This window comes from Canis lupus, chromosome 12 (assembly GCF_048164855.1).
Source record: "Canis lupus baileyi chromosome 12, mCanLup2.hap1, whole genome shotgun sequence".
In the NCBI taxonomy this organism is placed as follows: Eukaryota; Metazoa; Chordata; class Mammalia; order Carnivora; family Canidae; genus Canis; species Canis lupus.
In genome coordinates this window covers 41,025,764-41,045,058 of record NC_132849.1, presented here as the reverse complement: position 1 = coordinate 41,045,058, position 19,295 = coordinate 41,025,764, and the positions used below count along the sequence as shown (strand labels likewise).

Genomic DNA, 19,295 nt, shown 5'->3' with positions numbered 1-19,295 from the left:
TTCTTCCTTCCTTCCTTCCTTCCTTCCTTCCTTCCTTCCTTCCTTCCTTCCTTCTTTCTTTCTTTCTTTCTTTCTTTCTTTCTTTCTTTCTTTCTTTCTTTCTTTCTTTCTTTCTTTCTTTCTTTCTTTCTTTCTTTCCTTTCTTCTTTCTTCTTTCTCTCTTTCCAGATTTATTTATTCACTTTGGCAGGGCAGGGGCAGAAGGAGAGGTAGAGAGAGTCCCAAGCACAGAGCTTGACTTGGGGCTTCATCTCACTACCCCAAGATCACAACCTGAGCCAAAACCAAGTATCAGATGTTTAACTAAGTGAACCATCCAGGTGCTCTGATTCTTTTTCCTTTTTAGTTGATCTACTTTTTCTTTATAGATGAGAATTTTCTGTCATGAATGTTCTTAAATTTCATTACAATGTATCTAGGTGTGTTTCTTTTTATGTATCTTGTTTAACACTATGTACTTTCAATCTGAAGTTTTATATTTTCTTTATTTCTAAGAAATTCTCAGTCATTATACCTTCAAATATATCCTATCTCCATAATTTATTTTCCCATTCTGGCTCCAAAATCTGTGATCCTAATCACTTCACTGCCCACCCTCTCTGAAAAGAGATTCAACATTTTGTTGCCCTTGTCTATTTAGGTACTACCTCCCTCCACCACACTCTGAAAGGCAATGATTTGAAGATTTTCTGTCTGTATTCCTACTGCATCAGTGCCCACTGTGTGAATGAGTGAATGAATGAACTAAAAGAATGGGGGACTGAGAAAGGCCACAGAGCCAGGGCATGTGGTGCTCTAGGGCCAGGATGGCAACCAAGATTCATGACAATACTGTGTGCCCACACCCAGAAGCACAACCTCTATCAGGGTGGCAGCCCACTCTTTGGCAGATCACTCCCTGTGGGAATAAGCACCTGGGGCAGCCAGCCTAGCCCAGCAATGCTCTTGAGATAATGCCTGCCATATCCTCAACCAGTTTTGGCCTCTAGCTCTATTCTGACAGTAGTGGGGATTCAGAAGTGAAGCTGGCCTGACTTTTTCCTGTCCAGCTGTGTGACCTCTGACAAGTTGTCCTGCTCTTTGACCCTCAGTTTTCTCTTCAATAACTTGTGGATAATGACATTGCCTTGTTCAACTGGTAAGGGTATAAAGAGCAGCAAAAGAGATGTTTAGGGGCTCTGTAAGTGTGAAGAACTGCACATAACAAGGTGCGACTATCATCAGGGACACATCACAATGCACCTAAGAATCTCTAGCTCTTGCATCTGAGTTCTGAAGGGAGATTCCCCCATGGTGATGTGGATTCCTTGATTTAAATCCCGCCTCCTCAGAGGGAAGTCTGTGGTCAAGACACCCCACAGGACTGCGGCTCTCCAGGTAATTGGGAAGAAACTTCTGAGAGCCATAGCCAGCTTCTATCCAGAGCAGCATGTCCAGGCTGGTGATTCTGCCCATGCTTCACTCTCCCCTCCCACATGCTCAGCCAAATACTTTATACTGTATTTCCCTACTCCATCTCCCCACCCTCCTCTCCTTTGGTTTCATTGAGTTCCCATTCTGGTCTCCTCTGCTAAAAGAGGGCCCCACACTCGTAAGCATTTCCCTTCCCCTCTACCCAGCAGAACTTCCTTCACTACATCTGTACCTTATGAACTTGCTCTCTGCTAGGCCTATGCTGAGGAATTCAATCTAAGGATCTCTTAGCTGATATAGGTTTACTCCTCAATATATATACTCCTCTCTCTCTCTCTATATATATATATATATATACATATATATAGATAGATATAGAGATAGATAGATAGATAGATATAGATATAGATATAGATATAGATATAGATATAGATATCTTTCTCCTTATCCTCACCAATGCTGGTTGTCTTGTTGATCATGGACATTCGAACAGGTATGAGCTGATAACTCATTGTGGTTTTGATTTTAATTGCCCTATCTAGGGATGTTGATAGGGATATCCGTATCCTTAGATGGGGATATCTAGGGATGTTGCACCTTTTCACCTACTGGCCTTTTTTTTTTTTTTTTTTTTTTGAGAGAGAGAGAGAGAGAGAGAAAGGGCACCCAGAGTCTTAACCCAAAGATGGTACCAGTGGTAAGAAATGTCAGGGGCCATGGCAGCCTGGTGGCAGGGAGGGGGAAGGACATCTTCCAAACCCTCAAATAGTCCACATAGGCAGTAATTTGAATCTTGACAAATACTCCAAGGGTATTGGAGTATACTCAATTGGAGTATTTGTATCCAGACATTTTTCTGGATAAGACTCTTTCTCCTAGACCTAGGCTATCAGCTCCTAGAAAACACCCTTTCACTTTTGGCTTCTCTTAATGGCCACTTCAAGCAACCTTTGAAACCTTTATCAATTCATGTGATTTTCTATCATCTCCTCTTTTTTTATTTTTAAAATAGTTTTGATGTCCTTTCAATATTCTTGCTTTTCTGATCTTTCATAAGTCTGACTCTGGTATAGCTTTATTTTAAAGCCTTCAAGTATGAGGTGGGAAATTGAATTGGATTATCTTGGGCACCATCCAACTCTACACTCATTGATACTGTGAAATTTATGACATAGTTAACAGTAAACTAGCACCACTGAGGATCACTAATGATTAAACCTTCAATTATGTGGATGGTGCCCTTCTATTTACTAAAAAGAGACAATGTTAACCAGCAACTTCTTTGTTCCCTGTTAAGCTTAATGAGTTACTCTGACATTGTCTAGTTGGAACATTCAAACTGGCCGTATTCCCAATGTGCTTTGGAAATCCTTAGTAAGGACAATAATAGATAACACACAGTATAGGCACTGTCCCAACTTTAAATACATTAACTTGTTTATTTCTCATAATAATATTATGAGATAATTCATATTTTTACCCCTACATTATAGAAGGGAGAACTGAGGCATAGAGATACTAAGTAATTTGCCCAAGACTAGAGTCAGTAAATGATAGAGTTAGGATTCAAACTTAGCAGTCTGGCCTTTTAACTACTACCCATGCTACCTCCTGAAGCTCAGAAAAGATTATTGTACACTCCTTCATATGTAATTATGCCATCATATCTCCTCCCCAGAGACTATGAGAACCCCTTCTTTTACCTCCTTATCATTATAATGTGTGTCTGGATTTTACCTGTTACACACTGAAAAGAGAAGAATTAGGAGACCTTTGAAATAGGTGAGTACTGGAAGTAAAGATACTGAAGCTATAATAAGAAACAGGATGTAAGCAAAGTTTGAGTCAAGGTCAGAAAGGAAGGAGAGGGGAGCAGAGAAGGAAATGAGAGTCTATTGAGGGCTACAAAATTATAAGCACATGCCATACAAAAGAATATGAATAGGAACGCTCAAAATCATAAAGTTGTCAAATTCATCAATAGAATTTTATTTGAAGTCTAACAGGGTGTTTTGTTTTGTTTTGTTTTGTTTGGAACTAGACAATCTGATTTGGAAGAAATTGATTTCTCAAAATGGATTTGGAAGAGCAAAGAGCCAAGAATAACTGAGAAGCAATTTTGAAAAAGTAGAACGTGGAAGAACTTGCCTTACCAGATATCAAGATTTATTATCAAAATATTTTGTAATGAAGACAACAGACTTTGGGCAAAAGGATAAACCTTGGAACCGAACAGAAAGCCTAGCCACTGGCCCACCCATGTTTGGAAACAATACCAGGCAGAGATGACGTTACAAATCCATGTGGGAAGGGTGGTCTATTTAATAAATGAGTCCTAGGAACAGCTTTTATCCATATGGAAAATACGAAATTAGATTTCTTACTTTGATCAACCCTATGTAGCTTAAAGAACTAAAGACAAAAAGCAGACCTTTTAAGCATAAGGTGAAAATACAGAAAAATTCTTCATGACCTTAAGAACAATTTCTCTTCAAGAAAGCAAATGAACAAAAGAGAGAACATAAAAAATCAATAACTTTGACTTTATTGAAATTAATTTCTTCAGAACAAAAGGCCATTATAACAAAGTGAAAAACAAGCCATAGCCTGAGAGAAGGCACTTGCAATGAGTGTAACATGTAAGGAAATCTCTCAAAAGAATTAGAAAGAGATAAATAGCACTTGGGAAGAAATCAGCAAAGAATATAAACTACCAATTTGTAGAAGAGGAATCCCAGAAGGTCAATAGAAATACAAAAAGATGCTTGCTTCCCCTATTAATCAAAGAAATACAAATCAAAACAATAAAATATTATTCACACCTACAAGATCACCAAAACTTTATGTCAGCCAGTGCCAAGTGTTGGCAGAGCTGTTAAATCATGGAAACTCACTCCCTGCTAGTGGGATTGTAAGTTGGTACAAGTACTTTGGAGAGCAATATGGCAATAACTAGTAAAGTTGTTAGGTGGTCATGTCCAGAAGTTCTACTCCTAGGCATCTAGACGTGTATTAAGATGTTTGCTATTGCTTGGAAACAACCTAAATGTCCATCAACAAGAAAATGGATAACTAAATCTTATTATAGTTATTTAGTGGAGTGCAGGACAGCATGTGTCAACATAGATAAAAATCTCACAATTGTAATGCCAAGGGAGAAATGAATATTGCAGAAAATAAGGATATATATATATATATATATATATATATATATATATATATATATACATACACACACATATGTAGCTTCATAGCTTTCAGGGCATAATAAGTACTACTTTTTAATGTTTATGGAAACATTTAAAAATGCAATAAAAATAGTAAAAAATATAAAAACACACATGAGGATGACTAACACTGAATTCAAAACAATGTTTAGCTCTGGGAAATGAGGGAGGAGACGGGCTGGAGAGGAGTACAGAGGGGAACTCCATTGTATCTCTAATATTTACTTTCTTTGAAGTAGACAGACCTGAAGCAAATAAGGCAATATGCTAATATTTGCTAAAGCTGATGTGGCCATCATTAGCGCTGCCCACCAACCGAGTATATCTGGCTCTCTGCCTTCCAGGCCCATGGTAGGACTGCATTTCCCATCCACTCTGAAGTTAGGGGTGGCCTTGAGACTGACTTTGGCCAATGAACTGGAGTGGAAGTGACTTCTATTTCTGGCCTCATGAACCAGTGCACAAAAATTTTGTCCAACATGGCAGCACAGAGTCAAATCTTCTCACTTCCTCGGTCCCCGAGCAGACACCATGTCTCCAAGCAGCCCATGGAGGATGGGTGGATTGGTAAGACGAACCTTTGTTGCTCTCAGCCACTGAGATTTGGGATGTTTGTTAGCACAGCACAACCAAGTCTTTTCCTGACTGATACAGCCAGGAAGTTGGTCTACGGGGGTTTCCTGTATTGTTAGTCTCTGACTTTATCTACATATTGAAAAATTACAAATAAAATCTGTAAAATTATGTCATATTTGTGAAATCTGAAACAATTACAAATAAAATTTTTCAAGTTCTTAATCTGGACTGGATGAATCATATTTCTCAGTCCATAGCACATTATCTTTACTGGTCTGTGCAAGGCCCTGCTCTTATTTTATTAATTCTTAGTTCCTTTTTCTTTTTTAAGATTTTACTTATTTATTTGAGAGAGAGAGACTGAGAAATGGAGCATGAGCAGGAGGAGGTGGCAGAGGCAGAGGGAGAAGCCAACTCCCCACAGAGCAGGGAGCCTGATGTGGGGCTCCATCCCAGCACCCTGGATCATGACCTGAACCAAAGGTAGACACTTAACCAACTGAGCCACTCAGTTGCCCCACTTGTATTTTCTTAATAAGTACCTCTGACCTGGGATGGAAGCAATGTTGATCTTCAGGAGACCTTGATAAGGGGAATGAATGATGGGTTCCCTTCCCCTTGCCTGAGTCCAGATGGCCTCCAGCGCTGTGTGCTAGCCTACAGCATCTCTCAGTGGCTTGTGGGAACCAGAGACCCAATTAGAAAATCTCAGCTCTTATCTAGAGAAGTGTAAATAAGAATTGTGATGAAAAAAAAGAATTGTGATGAATGCAGTGGCCGCCAACCGTTGCTGACCGTTTGTGTGGCTTATAGAAAAATTGTTTCGCTCTTCATTCCCAATTCTCTGATGTGTCTGAGAGCAGCAGCCTTTGCTCCCAGGGAGTTCTTTTCCTGCCCCTTTAAGCAAGCACCTGCCCTCCATCCACTCCAGCCAGCAACTGTGTCCCCAGGTGCAGGTCACCTCTGCAAGAAAGGCCAGGAAAACTCTCTCACCCACCTCTTGGCTTCTAGGTTCCTTTCCAGGGCTGCCTGCAAAACTCAAGGGTAAGTCAAAACCCCAGAGAGAGGTGTGGGGGGCAACGGGGCAGAGAGCTTTGGAGAAGGAAGAGAAACTTCCTGGCCAGTTCTGTTCCGCACTGTGCAGCAAAACGCACACGGTGCCTGGAAGTCACCGTGAAATGCAATGCCTTTGAGAAGTTCCGTGGAAAGAATGATATCATGGCCAACCACTCCCTGCCCCCCCCCAACCTTTTTTCCAGTGGGAGTGAGAAGTAAATAGACTGACACATTTTCCAGTCAGGGAGCAATTCTGGAGAGCAAGTTTACCTTGGCACTAGCACTCAGGTGGGGCTGTGAGAAACCTTATCTGTGCTTGCCCAGTAAACAAGGAGCCCTCATCTCCCCGGAGCCTTGGCCACCGCACAGGTGACCGCAGGAGGCAGGTGAGCAGGGCAAGCGGCAGGCTGGCCAGCGCCACCACCAGCAGAGCCAGACTGGCCCAGGGGCAGCCGTGTTAGGTAAATATTGCCCAGATTTGATTGACAGACTCATTACTCTGTCGGTTGCCAGGAGAAATGCCATCAAATCCACCAGATTCAGAGGTAAAATCAAGGTCCCTTAATTCGATGATTCTCAAACTGTAATGTGCACAAAGTCACCTGGGGAGCTTGTGAAAATGCAACTTCTGACTGGGCAGGTTGGGGCAGGGCTGAGAGATTGCATTTCTAACCAGCTGCCGGGGCCTTGCTGTTGGTGCTGCTGGTCCACAGACCACACTGAGTTAACAAAGTCTCAACGTCCACATGACTGTGTGCCTTTTACGTGGTCGAAATAGTAACCATTTAAGGAGTTCTGTCTTGACTCTGCCTTGACAGGTTCTGTCACAGGTGTTTTTATCATCTGGCTCTTACCCTTCACACCAGCTCTGCAAGGTGGGTACTTTTATTGCCACCCCTCCTTGACAGGCAAGGAAATAGAGGCTTAAGAGAGGTTAATTCATACCATATACTTGTCATTTCCACTACCCTCCCCCCCACCTTCCCAGTGGTCTGAAATAACCCAAAGACAAAGGATAATAAACAGTCTGTAGTCGGGCGGGGTGATTCTGCTTGTGGCACTTTGCCCTCTTGATGCCCGGGAATGAGCAATTCCTTTTGTACAGGGCCAAGCACAGGGCCAAGCACAGGAATTTCGGAATCCTGCAATCAATATCCAGTCCAGTAAGTCCTAGCCTCAGTAGAGACAGCTCTTCAGAAAGGTGGACAAGCCTTGTGTTAAATCCCTCTGGTGCTGATGTGTTCACCCAAAGGACATGCCCTTTGAAAGTCTTAATACCTGGAGCAGATGCTTTGATGCATCAGTTTGGAAAGAATGTCTTTCAGGGCCATTCAGGGTTGCAAGAAGAAAAAAATGCCCCAGCCTGTGGAAACACCAAAGTGAAGGCAATTATAACCTGGACTGACCGACCTGGAGATATTTAAATACCTCGAAGAACTGTGATGTGCCCTTGCAAAACCCAGTCTGCCTCCAGCAATGAACTTGCATCATGTCCGGATCTTAAGGAACAAGGCAGCTCTACTGGCTGGTCCTGGCCAGGCACCAACACACAGGGCCAAGCAGGAGCAATGAGAGACTCCCCTGCAGACTCTCGGAAGACCTGATTTTGCATGGCCACTCAAGTAGTTGGGCTCCCCCAGGACACTATTAGCATTTGAGCCTTACCTGATCTGCACTGCATCCTGGGGAAGGGAAGAAAAAAAAGGGACCAGAAGAAAAAAGGGCCCCATGGATCTCTCAGGCCCTCCTGGAGATCCATCACAACTCCACCCTGGGAAGTTGTTACACAGAAGAAAACACTCAGAGCAGCAAGTCCCTAGACACAATGGAGGCCTCCAAAGAAGTCATATTAATATTGTTGTTTACATATAACATCCTTCTAGGAAGCATTTGAGAGGACTTACAGACACCACATAAAATAGAACAAAGTTCTTAAAAATGAGAGAATATGGAGGAAAGGGAAATGAAGGGAAAAGAGGATAAAGCCTAATTGGGGTTAATACTTTCTCATATACCATAAGGTCTCATATACTTGGGCTAAGGTATCTTCGAATCAAGTTCTGACTCCCTAACCCAAAGCGTGACGGTGTAGAGGAAAGCACACCCAGCATTCACTGCACCCACCGTGTACAAATAAGAAGCAGTAGCTTCAGAGATGTGCATCCATTCCATTCCTGGTGCTGAGGCTTCCCATGGGGGCGAATCAGAAGACACAGCGGAACGTCATGAAGAGCATCGGCAACACTACTCTATGGGAAACTCCACGGGCTGTTTCCTGGGGACATCTCCTGTAACACCCCACTGCAAGCTGATGGCCATGATGGTGCCTTGTTCACAAAGAGCAGTTATGGAAGAAGACTCCAGAATGACCCCTGCTTAGCTAGCTTAATCCCAGGATAGAAAGCAGAGGTTAGGAATTGCTTTAGGCTGATTTCTAAGGACCTCTAGGCCCTGCTTCTCTGGAAATCTCAGTGCAGTCTTTTCCCTGGGTCTGGGGTCACCTTCACTCAGTGCTCTGGGGAGTGAGCCCCTCGTGCCCCCAGCAAACCTGCAGACACTGATGGGCAAGTTGGGGAGGGCACAACATGCAGCCTGTCCACAGTGGTCTTCCTGCCATGAGCTGTTGGGCACGGAGCAGGCTCCTTTCATGGGACAAGCACAGGCCAAGGAGCCAGAGGGCCTGGTCAAGTGCTGGTCCCGAGTTCACCCTTCCCTGACTGTTGGAGCTGAGGAAAGGCAACTCCTCTCTTGGGGCCTTTGTTCTGTTGCCTGCAAAATGGAGGGCATGGGCTAGCATTCAGTCTGTCCCCTCCCTGAGGATTCGCCAAGCTATAGCCCTCTGCAGTGCACGGTAAAGTGAAGAGAGGCCACAAAGTGGAGTTGCAAGCTTTGGGGTCTGTGGCAAAACTAGAAATGTGCCACCCAGATCCCCTGTCAGAGGAAGACCTGCTGCCCAGCTGTGGTGAGTGGGGTCAACAGATGGCCTCCAGCTGTCAGCTCCAGCCAAAGAGAGCCACCTCTCCCGAGACCACATCCTTCTCCGGGACAACCCACGCTGTGACCTGAGCAAGGCAAAGGAAGGCAGACCCTGGAATCTTGTCCCAACACAGGCCACTCTGACAGGTAATATTTGCTCCAAAGTTCCCTGTAGAATTGGCCGAGACTTGGGGAGCCTGCATCTCCATTAGCCTTCCTTCTGGGCCTACTCCTACTTCATCCCCTGCCTTTCCTTGGTGTTGGTCCCAAACCCTGTTTCTCCATCTGCCTCTGAAGAACCATCTGCAACAGCATCGAAGCACCCACGGCACCCAGAAAGGCCAGGCACCAACCTTCAGAACAGAAGCCGTGGCCACCACGGACCTGAGAGCGAGAGAAACGACTGGCGTGTGGACACCAGGACAGCACATGCAGCCATAGCTACAGCTCAGGACAGTCATCTCGTGGGAGCCCCACCCACCTAAAAAGCAGGACCGCCTGCTTCCCAGACCAGCCCCTTCTGCAATTAGGTTTTCCTGCAGGTGGTTTGCAGTTCCTCAAGCTCAAGAAATCCAAGCCTTGTCCAGTTCCCTTTCTCTCCTGCTCCTGCATCTAAACAAGTCCTGATTTCTGAAGTCTCCACCTCGGCACTGCCTCCCGCCATCACCTGCACCTCCCCTGAGTGCCACCCCCTCCTTGGACCATCACAGCAGCCCCCTGCAGACCTCCCTCCCCAGTTCACCCCTCCTTTCTGTCAGTTGACTCTCCTCGAGCAAGCTCCTATCACTGTGATGCTCGACTCTGCTCCCCGTCATTGCTCTGTAGGAGGAAGAGAATGCTGGAAATGTTGGAATCACACGGGTCCCTCACACCTGTTTCCCCCGAAGTCACTGGGAGGTGTTCGTTGCTGTTTATAAGAAAAACACAAAGGTGATAAAACAATGTGAATTGGAGAAGTTTTTGTTGCTATTTGGATTCGGGTCAGTGTTATTTCCTTCCCTTAGACCTAGAAGACAGAGCACTTGTTCAGCTGCTGAGATGTCACTGGCACGTAAGTGCATGTGCTTGTGTGGACATGTAGAATCTCAAGAACAACCAAAGAGCTGGGTGACTTGCTAGCACTTGATACCAGGGTATTGAGAAATACTCTGTGACACAAATAGCTACATCCCCTCGTTTAGACGGGCAGGCCGTGCATGTGGGAGACAGTATACCTGCCGGCGAAGCTGGTAGCTGGTATAACCAACCTGGACTGCCACGGGAAAGCAGTGGCTCACACACCTGTATGCTTCTAGCTAGGGTGTCGGTAAGTGCAAAAGCCAGTGCAGATACTCCAAGAATGTGCTGGAAAGAGGGAGAGATGGGATAGCACCTGTTAGATTCAGCATCCTTCTCTTCTAAGAGAACTGGCTTGGCCTTTCTTTCTCAGAAACCAAGAGAGGGTTGCTGCCCTTGCTATGTTTTCCTGTTAACAAGCAACAAAATGAAGTAATTAATGTGAGTTTCACTTTCCCTTCCTTTGACTATTCATTTTCAAGCAGATCCAATGGAGGATAATTTGATACTGCACTTTTCTGCCAAGGAAGTGGAGTGCTTGCCACTCTTGCATCCTTACTGTGCAGTGAGCTGAGGACAGGGATCATGAGGCCCATTATACAGATGAGTAGTGTGAGGCCAATTGAAGAGACCTGTTCATTTTCTAGTTAAGAATATCAGACAAGGGATCCCTGGGTGGCGCAGCGGTTTGGCGCCTGCCTTTGGCCCAGGGCGCGATCCTGGAGACCCGGGATCGAATCCCACGTCGGGCTCCCGATGCATGGAGCCTGCTTCTCCCTCTGCCTGTGTCTCTGCCTCTCTCTCTCTCTCTCTCTCTCTCTGTGACTATCATAAATAAATAAAAATAAAAAATAAATAAAAAAAAAAGATTAAAAAAAAAAAAGAATGTCAGACAAGGGCAGCCTGGGTGGCTCAGCAGTTTAGCGCCGCTTCCAGCCTAGGGCCTGATCCTGGACACCTGAGATCGAGTCCCACATCGGGCTCCCTGCGTGGAGCCTGCTTCTCCCTCTGCCTGTTTCTCTGCCCCCCACCCCTGTCTTTCATGAATAAATAAATTAAAAATCTTTAAAAAATATTTTTAAAAAGGAATCAGACAATATCATAATCTGGAGTATAATTCATTAGTCTTTATGTGTCCTTTTTTTGTGTGTGTGTCCTTCTTTTTAAAGAATATTCCCCAGGGTTATCCTTATTGCCTTCATCTGCAGGACATAATCTTCCACAATGCTTACTAAATTCTCAATTTAAAAAGAAGGGGACACTCCCTGGGGTAGAACTGGAAACAAAGTGAGTCAAAGCTCTCATTGGTTCACTCTCCAACCACTCTGAAATTCAAAAGAGCAGGTGGCTAGGAGCAAGGAACACCCACACCCTCTTCCCCTTCCACAAAGACTCCAGTGCAGGTGATGCTAGCTTTTTTCAATAGTAACACCAGGACGGTAAAGCGTAAAGCTAGAAAGTAGCCTCAGGAGAATCTCCTTCCATCTTTCTGGTTTTTGGTTCCTAAGAGGAGGCCTGGATGAACAGGTAGGAGAGAGACAGGGGCCTACTCTTGGGGTAGGCAGGGAGTGCAAGGCAAGGTTCTGCAGTAGTGTAGGCTTCAGAAGTGCCCAGCCGTCCCCCTGTCCCCAGTAGCTGCGATGCTCCCACCTGAAGCCACATTGTACCACTCCATTTGCTCACTAGGCCTTGAAGCCTCGTGTGGGAGCCTCTGCTACCCGGAAAGCCTCATTAAGCATGTCATCGGCTTCACTCAGGCTGGTGCAGGTTTTCTCCCCTGGTCCACACCTGGGCTGCTCAGCCTGGCCTGGGCTTGGGCAGGGGCCCTGGGTGCCTGGGGCCCACCTAGAGGAGTCGCCTTTGGTCTGAAGTTCTGCCCCTTAGCAAAAAGGGTCTGCTAAGAACCTCCCCCAGCCTCCCATTGACCAGCAGATTTAATCCACAGGAGGGCTGTTGCCAGATTACAGCTGGGGGCAAGCATTCCAATCTGATCCCTCCAGAAGGGAAGTCCATGGGTTGCACCCACCCCAGCCCTTCTGAGGGGTTCACTTGCTGCTCTGTCTTGCCATGGCATGGTTTCCCCCCCAGACTCCTGTAATCAACCTCATCGGCCTCTGTGATCACAGAGCTCTTTCCTCTCACCCACTTACCCTGCCTGAAATGCCATTGTTCGGCAGAAGCCGTGGATGTATCATGAGTGAGTGTGCCTCTCTCACCGTGTGTGTGAACCTATTTGGCAGATCAAGTGTGCTTGCCTAGCAGCTGCCTGGGATTAGGGTGCTGAAGGATGGACTCTCCCACAGAAAAGAAAAGCGTGGTTTCGCAGCTTTGCAAGGCTGTTATGAAGGGAGCACGGGTTTCTTGAGATGGGTGCACAGGTCAGAGAGAGGTGTGAAATGAGAGGGAGTGGAAAGGGCAAGTCTCAGAAGACACAGTTCACATAAACTCAATTTGACCTACTTAACACTTCTGCTTGGGCGCTGCCTCACTGGAAAAGAAATGCTGATATTCACTCCAACGATGGAGCAGTGAGGGAAACTGCATGGGTTTGGCTGATGGAGGTGACGGGATTTTTTTTTCTCCTGCGAGGAATTCTGTGCACAGTCCATTCTGCAGAGTACAGGGGCCTTTTCTAACAAATAGGTATCCCACCCAGCATGCAAACTTGGAGTTGCGGGAGGTGCCGGTGCCCACGACCAAGATCGGGATTCCTCTGCTCACCCCTAGTTCCCAGCATGCTCCTTGCATTTTCTCACCCCTAAGCCTTTGCTCTCGCTGTTCTTGTAGGATTACCATTCTCTGGCTTCTACTCAAACTTTGAGGCCAGCTCAGTGGCACCCTTTCTCTTTAGCTTTCCCTGATGCCATTCATTTGCTCATTCATTCATTCATTCATTCATTCAACAAAGGTTTCTTGAGTGTCTACTATGTGCAAGGCACTCTTCCAGGCGATGAAGTCCAGCAGTAAGCAAAACATACTCAGTCCTTACCCTCACAGAGAGTATATTCTGAACAAGAGTGATCCCATGCACCACCCCCCTACCCTCATGGTCACATGTCTCTACTGCAGTGGTTATCACACTGTCTTGGAAGGGGCTGGTGTCTGGAGTTCTCCCAGTCTCCTCAATGATGGACCCCTTGCCAAGCACCAGAGGCAGCCCCTGATTTCTTTATACAGGAACTCAGTGCAGCAAATCTGTAGGAAAGGCAGAGACAAGGGGTCTTATATGCAAACTCCGCAAAACTTGTATGCATGGTGTGTGTGCCTTTTTTACGCAGATTGTGTGAGGGATCATGAAAGCAACTTAGGGAATTTATCCTAAAGCTGTGTTGGCCTGGTAGACACACTGTTACCCCCAGGAGCGTGTTTATTTGGAATGGCTTTGGGGGGTGTGAAGGATACAGTTCCCCTAAAGCAATTCCTTGGAGCCACCCCCATCTGGCCCATAGAAGATGCCTAAGACCTGGTCAAATTGTTGTTGAAAGGGCAAGAAAGTGTAATATGGACCTAGCTATCGGATCCCAAGGCTGGGCACTGTGTGGGTGTGAAGCACACCTGGGACTCCAGCAAGCTGGTGTGAGCTCGGGTTACACTTGGCAGAGGCGGTCTGAAGGAGCTGCTCCCTGGTGCATAATTCACTGCTCACTCCTCCAAGGAGGAGGGGTGGGTATGAAGCCAGGAGGGACGCAGCTGCCCCTGGAGGAAGCAGGGCGACATCCTGTATACTTGAAAAGAAAACTGAAAGTGCCTTTCTTCACAAGAAATTATTGTGTTTTCCTCTTTTTTTCATAACCCACAGGTATGACAGGGTTTCTCTGGTCTGGAGCTGTGGGTGAAACACGGGGTTGGGGGGAGGGGGAGACAGAGGTATGAAGGGAATTTGGATTGTTCCGTGGTGCGTGTTCTTTGTCTAATTCAGGGAAGATATCAGCCTGCTGGAGCCCACCCCGAGGAGCCCCGTGCTATATGATATGGGTCCTGGTGATAGGAACCTCTCTTCTGGCTGTTAAAGTGCATTCCTGTGTAGATGTGGAAAGAGAGAAAGCATGCTGGAGCCGGAGCTAGGATAGGAATGTGAGTATTTCCTTAATTGGACATGAGGGCCTTGAACTGGTTCCAGTTTTGGTGTTTTCTTTCAAGAGCCTGGACCCTAAAGATTCCATAGTGTTTTCTTTCTGCAAAAATCCCTTTGGTTCAAAGGCCCCTTGATAGAAATAAAGAAAAGGCCAGAGCTGAATCTCTTTGATATTTGGGAAGGCAAGAGTTTGTGGGCTGCCAGATATCTGGCTTCTTTTAGGGGGTGAGTGGGTTCTGGGTGGGAAGGAAGGAGGTTCCTCCTAAGATGGCACATGGCAAGAGTACCCACAGGCGTTTACGTCGGGTCTCAGAGCCCGAATGATAGGATGCAAAGCACTTCCCTTAAGCATTTATAGAAGCAATTTCTCTTAGCCTTATTAGCCTTCCAAGAGCTGAAAAGATGCCTGTTGCCTGCTTTATCGCTTTAGGAGTCTGGGACACGGAGAAGCCATGCAACGTGCCTGAGAACTTACAGCAAAGTCAGTCGAAGGCTAGAGGATTTTGTCCGGTGGGTTCGGGTGGTTTTGTATGAAGACTAGCTTCCTGACGGCTGACGTGGGAAAGCATAAGCATGCCCACACTCAGGCCTCGGGCATTCATCGTGTGTCCAGAACCCAGCTGGACACTTGCTGTGAGGCATCAAAGACTGGTGGAACTCGCGGGGTATGAGGGGGTGATGTGGGGACACTGGCACCACAGCAGTGCCCACTGGGCAGAGCTTCACTACTTTCCTCTCATGTCTGCCCCCACCCTGCAGCGCGCTGGAAACTTCAGTCAAAGGACTCCAGGGGAAAATGGGGCGGTCCGTGGTTGAAATGAGTGAAAAACCAAAGCAGATGCAATCGACTCTGCTGAACCCCATCTTTTCCCCCAAACACCTTAAAAACAAGCCCTGCGTCTGCTCAGTGCTTTCCAGCTTACCAACTGTTTTCATAACACTATCTCATTTCATCCTCACATCAACCCACACACATTCTTGCCTTTCAGATTTCTTATGTACTCAAACGAGTTTCACTGAAAAAAATTGGCTAGAAACTCCCCTTCTTCTACTCAGTTTTTTTAAAAACCCCAAGCCTTTGACTGATATCTTTAAGAAACTCCCAGATTCCCAGGGTGGGAAATGTATTTATACTGCCAGTCCTACCCCACTGGATGGACTCCAGTAGTCCTGGTCTTTGCTATTGGGACTAACATTTTTTAAAAGAGATTGATTTATTTATTTGAGAGAGAGAGAGAGAGAGAGGGAGAGCAGGGAGAGGGGCAGAGGGAGAGGGAGAGGGAGAGAAGCAGGCTCCCTACTAAGCACGGAGCCTGATGTTTGGGGGTGGGGGTGGGGGGCTCAATCTCCCAGCCCCAAGATCATGACCTGAGCCAAATCAAGAGTTGGGCACTTAACCGACTGAGCCACCCAGGTGCCCCTGGAACTAACATTTTCTATTCGGTCAGTAGTTTATCTGTTTAAACAAATAAATCCACAAGGACCAGGTTAAGTGTAATATTGTAGGGAAAACATAGGCTTTAGAAGCAACAAGGCCCAGGGTCAAATTCTGGTTCAGTCAATTCGAGAACTTTGGGCCATGGCCCAGTTACTTAACCTCTCAAGGCCTCTCTTTCTTAGTCTGACAAATGGGACAATAGTGCCTATGTCATAAAGTCATCGTGAGGCATAAACATGCTAGCAGACAAAAGTGCACATTAGCCAACAGCTACTTCATGAAGTCCCTTAGAGCTAAACAAAATACCAGCTTCACCACTACTAAGCAAATTAAATGCAATATTGTCTTTTTGCAAGGCAGGAGGTAGATAAAGCATGGGAATGTATCGCTAAGTGAATTTAGATGGAGACTTTTGTACTCAATGAATAATTTGCTACAGGGCCTACGCACTCGGAACACTGGTGCCACAGGCAACTCAGTACCTGTATTCTTTTTATAATTCTTATTTTAGGCGTGAGAGAAAAGGAGCTGGGAAACTGGATTTATGCGATGCTGGAAAGCAAGCCAGTTCTGATTACGGGTGGATTTTTATTAAAGCAGAAATTGCAGTTCAACTCTTGAGTTTCTGAAGACAAAGGTGGCAGAAGGAGGGAGTGCAGAGGGCTGTTTAGTTCACTGAGCTGCACATTGTAGGTGCTCAGTAAATGTCAGCAGTGGGCCAACTGGGTTCAGAGGGTCCAGATCATGTGTTTGACTTCTGCTGCTGACTTGGCAGAAGCATAGGATTGTGGTGGAAAGAACATTTGCCCAGTGGTCTGAAGGCCTGCGTTCAGGTTCCATCTACACCACTTAATAGCCTGGTGACCTTGGACATGCCATTTAATCTCTTCGGTGTCTTCTCACCTGTAAAATGAGGAGACCAGACTCGGTGATTTGGAAGGTCTCCCTTTCAGCTCTAGGGTTCTGGGGCTGTAAGTTAACTTCATTCACTGGTATTTCTGTTTCTTTATTCGAAGGAGGTAGGGATAGAAACCTAGCTCATAGGATGTTGGGAAGCAATGGCCAGGCTGCATGTTCAAGGACCCTGTGTCTTTACAGATATGATCAGAGCAATGTAGCAGAGTAGCTCTGTGATCTTTGGCAAGTGCCCTAATTTATTTCAGACTCGGTGTGTACCCTGTAAGCTAGGGACTGTATATTGTGCTATGGTAATCTTACTACATTCTTTTGAAAACCGAGATCATGAAAATGCTTTGAAGACCTTCAAGGCACTACATAAAGTATTATGATTGAGAAACGGCATAGTTGTTATAGTTACACCAAAGTTTAGCCCCTGTGCCTCCCATATTTTCATATGAATGAATGCGTCGCCATGGTTTCAGAGAGGAAACAGTGTAGTTTTGGGGAGGTGAATTTTAGCTAAAATGGGCATTAATGCAAAGTTTCCTCAAGAGCAGGCATCAGTTTCTCGTTTCTCTCCAATGTAGGGGATTTTTCAGGAGGCCAGACATCTGTTGTTGGAGATCTTACATCCTACCTTCTTCAAAATGAGGCCATTTTGACATTTTAAGGGTGTGTGTGTTGCAGGGGGTGGGGGGGGTAGCTTTCTGAGTTTAGAAAGTTTCACAAGCGATAATAAAAAATACATAACGTGTTGATGTGTAAACGTGGTGAGTCAGCCTTTCATCCCAGGCCTTGCCAGGGATTGCTTCTGGGGACAAATGGCAGAGGACATGAGTCCTATTCTCCCAGGGCCTACCTTTCCAGTCCCTGGAAAGTCACAGTCTGGAAACTAGCTCTCCAAGCAGTGGCTTCTCCTTTGACTATGTAGATGACGAGATGTCACACCCCCTCTCCCCCCCTGTGCAAAAGGCACAAACAGCTCCCTCTGCTAGCAGCAATCCCGTACTGGAGCATCTCCCCTTATCACCTGTCCGCAGAAGCATTGATCTCCATCAGGGCGCTACCTCCAGAGGAGCAGCATGGAGGTGGTACTTGGCAGCATGAATCAATTTCTGATTTATTTTATGGAGTGGGATGGGGGTGGGGAGAAGCTCCTGAATTTCTCTGGTTGGAAGGAACACCTGGGAACTGGGGGAGCGGGGAGAGGCAGGGTGTGAGGGTTTTTTTTTTTTTTTTATTAAATTTTTATTTATTTATGATAGTCACAGAGAGAGAGAGAGAGGGGCACAGAGACATAGGCAGAGGGAGAAGCAGGCTCCATGCACCGGGAGCCTGATGTGGGATTCGATCCCGGGTCTCCAGGATCGCGCCCTGGGCCAAAGGCAGGCGCCAAACCGCTGCGCCACCCAGGGATCCCAGGGTGTGAGGGTTTGTCTCAAAGCTATGTTTTCAGAGGAAGTGCACTGTTTATTACCCCGGTTGTATATGTGAATGACTAAACATAGCAAAGTTGTTTTTATTTAGTTTTCTCGTTATTTTTATTTGGGTGAGCTTGGGAGGGCTGATGAAAATTATGAGGGCCTGCCACTGTTAATAAACCCCCACCGTTAATCCTATCACCCTTCACCCGAGATAAGTGTATGTATTTCCACTTGTAAGTGTATGTATATATATATATATAGATGGATTTAATACATTCACTACCTTTCAAAGAGCTGACTGACTTCAAAGCACCTTTAATTTTGCCAAGTTTTTGAAGGCTCCCCCTTTCTCTCCTGCACACACGCACACTCCCTGGACCCCCCAGTACACCTATAGATCAGGGTTATAAAGCCATTTTACAGGAGTTTCTGAAGCAGAGGTGTGAAGCAACGCGCTCCAGCCACAGAGGGGCAGACTCCCATCCTGGCTCTGGGGGATGGAGCCTGACCACCTGGACAGCTCCCCCCCCCCCCACCGCTGTAATTCCTGGGCATTGTGGGAGGGGTTTGGCTGAAGCTCTTTGTCTCTCCGCCTCGCAGCAGACGCGGAGCCAAGGCCAGTGCGGTGTGCTTGTGCGGTGCCCACCCGCACCCCCTGCCCCTTGCCGCCGCGTGTGTGTGTGTGTGTGTGTGTGTGTGTGTGTGTGTGTGTGTAGGTGTCCAGTGGAAAAACCCTACGAAGACACCACATCCTTTCTCACACAAATAAAACCCTCCACGGATCTGCGGGCCGCGGACCCCCATCCACCGGCGCCGGCCGCCAAGCTGCGCGCCTCCCTCCCTCCATCCCACCGCCTCCTTCCTGGCGCTGCTCCCCTTTCCAAGCAGCTCGCGGGAGACGGGAGGACGCGCCTGGGGCGCAGCGACCGAGGTGTCCGCGGGCGAGGCCTAGTGTGGGGGATGGACGCTGAAGGGGGTCGCGCGTCCCGGGCTGGGGGCGCCAGGGGTGCAAAGCAGCGAGCCGGCGCCGGGCATCCCGGGCCGCGTCGGGGGATGGCGCCCTCCCCCCGCGCGCCGTCTGGTCCGGAGCGAGCCCCCCAGCCCCCCAGCCCCCGCTCGGCCGGAGGGCCGCGGACCCGGGCGCCGCCGAACAG

The 19,295-nt window shown here is 46.8% G+C and overlaps 2 long non-coding RNA genes across 5 annotated transcripts; both read left to right on the top strand.

The window, feature by feature from the left end:
* Nucleotides 1-1,223: 1,223 nt before the first annotated feature.
* LOC140601558 (uncharacterized) lies at nt 1,224-7,392 on the top strand. Of its 4 annotated transcripts, XR_012004560.1 has the most exons (5): nt 1,224-1,377; nt 3,455-5,207; nt 5,548-5,699; nt 7,091-7,147; nt 7,378-7,392. It is a non-coding gene; the product is annotated as an uncharacterized lncRNA (long non-coding RNA). The 4 variants fall into 4 exon arrangements; XR_012004563.1 differs by lacking the exons at nt 5,548-5,699; nt 7,091-7,147; nt 7,378-7,392 and having other exon boundaries at nt 3,455-4,154; nt 4,985-5,438; XR_012004562.1 differs by lacking the exons at nt 5,548-5,699; nt 7,091-7,147; nt 7,378-7,392 and having other exon boundaries at nt 3,455-4,324; nt 4,985-5,438.
* Nucleotides 7,393-13,919: 6,527 nt separating this feature from the next.
* LOC140600717 (uncharacterized) lies at nt 13,920-15,615 on the top strand. The gene is made up of 3 exons (XR_012003881.1): nt 13,920-14,103; nt 14,224-14,378; nt 14,810-15,615. It is a non-coding gene; the product is annotated as an uncharacterized lncRNA (long non-coding RNA).
* The last annotated feature ends 3,680 nt before the right edge of the window (nt 15,616-19,295 follow it).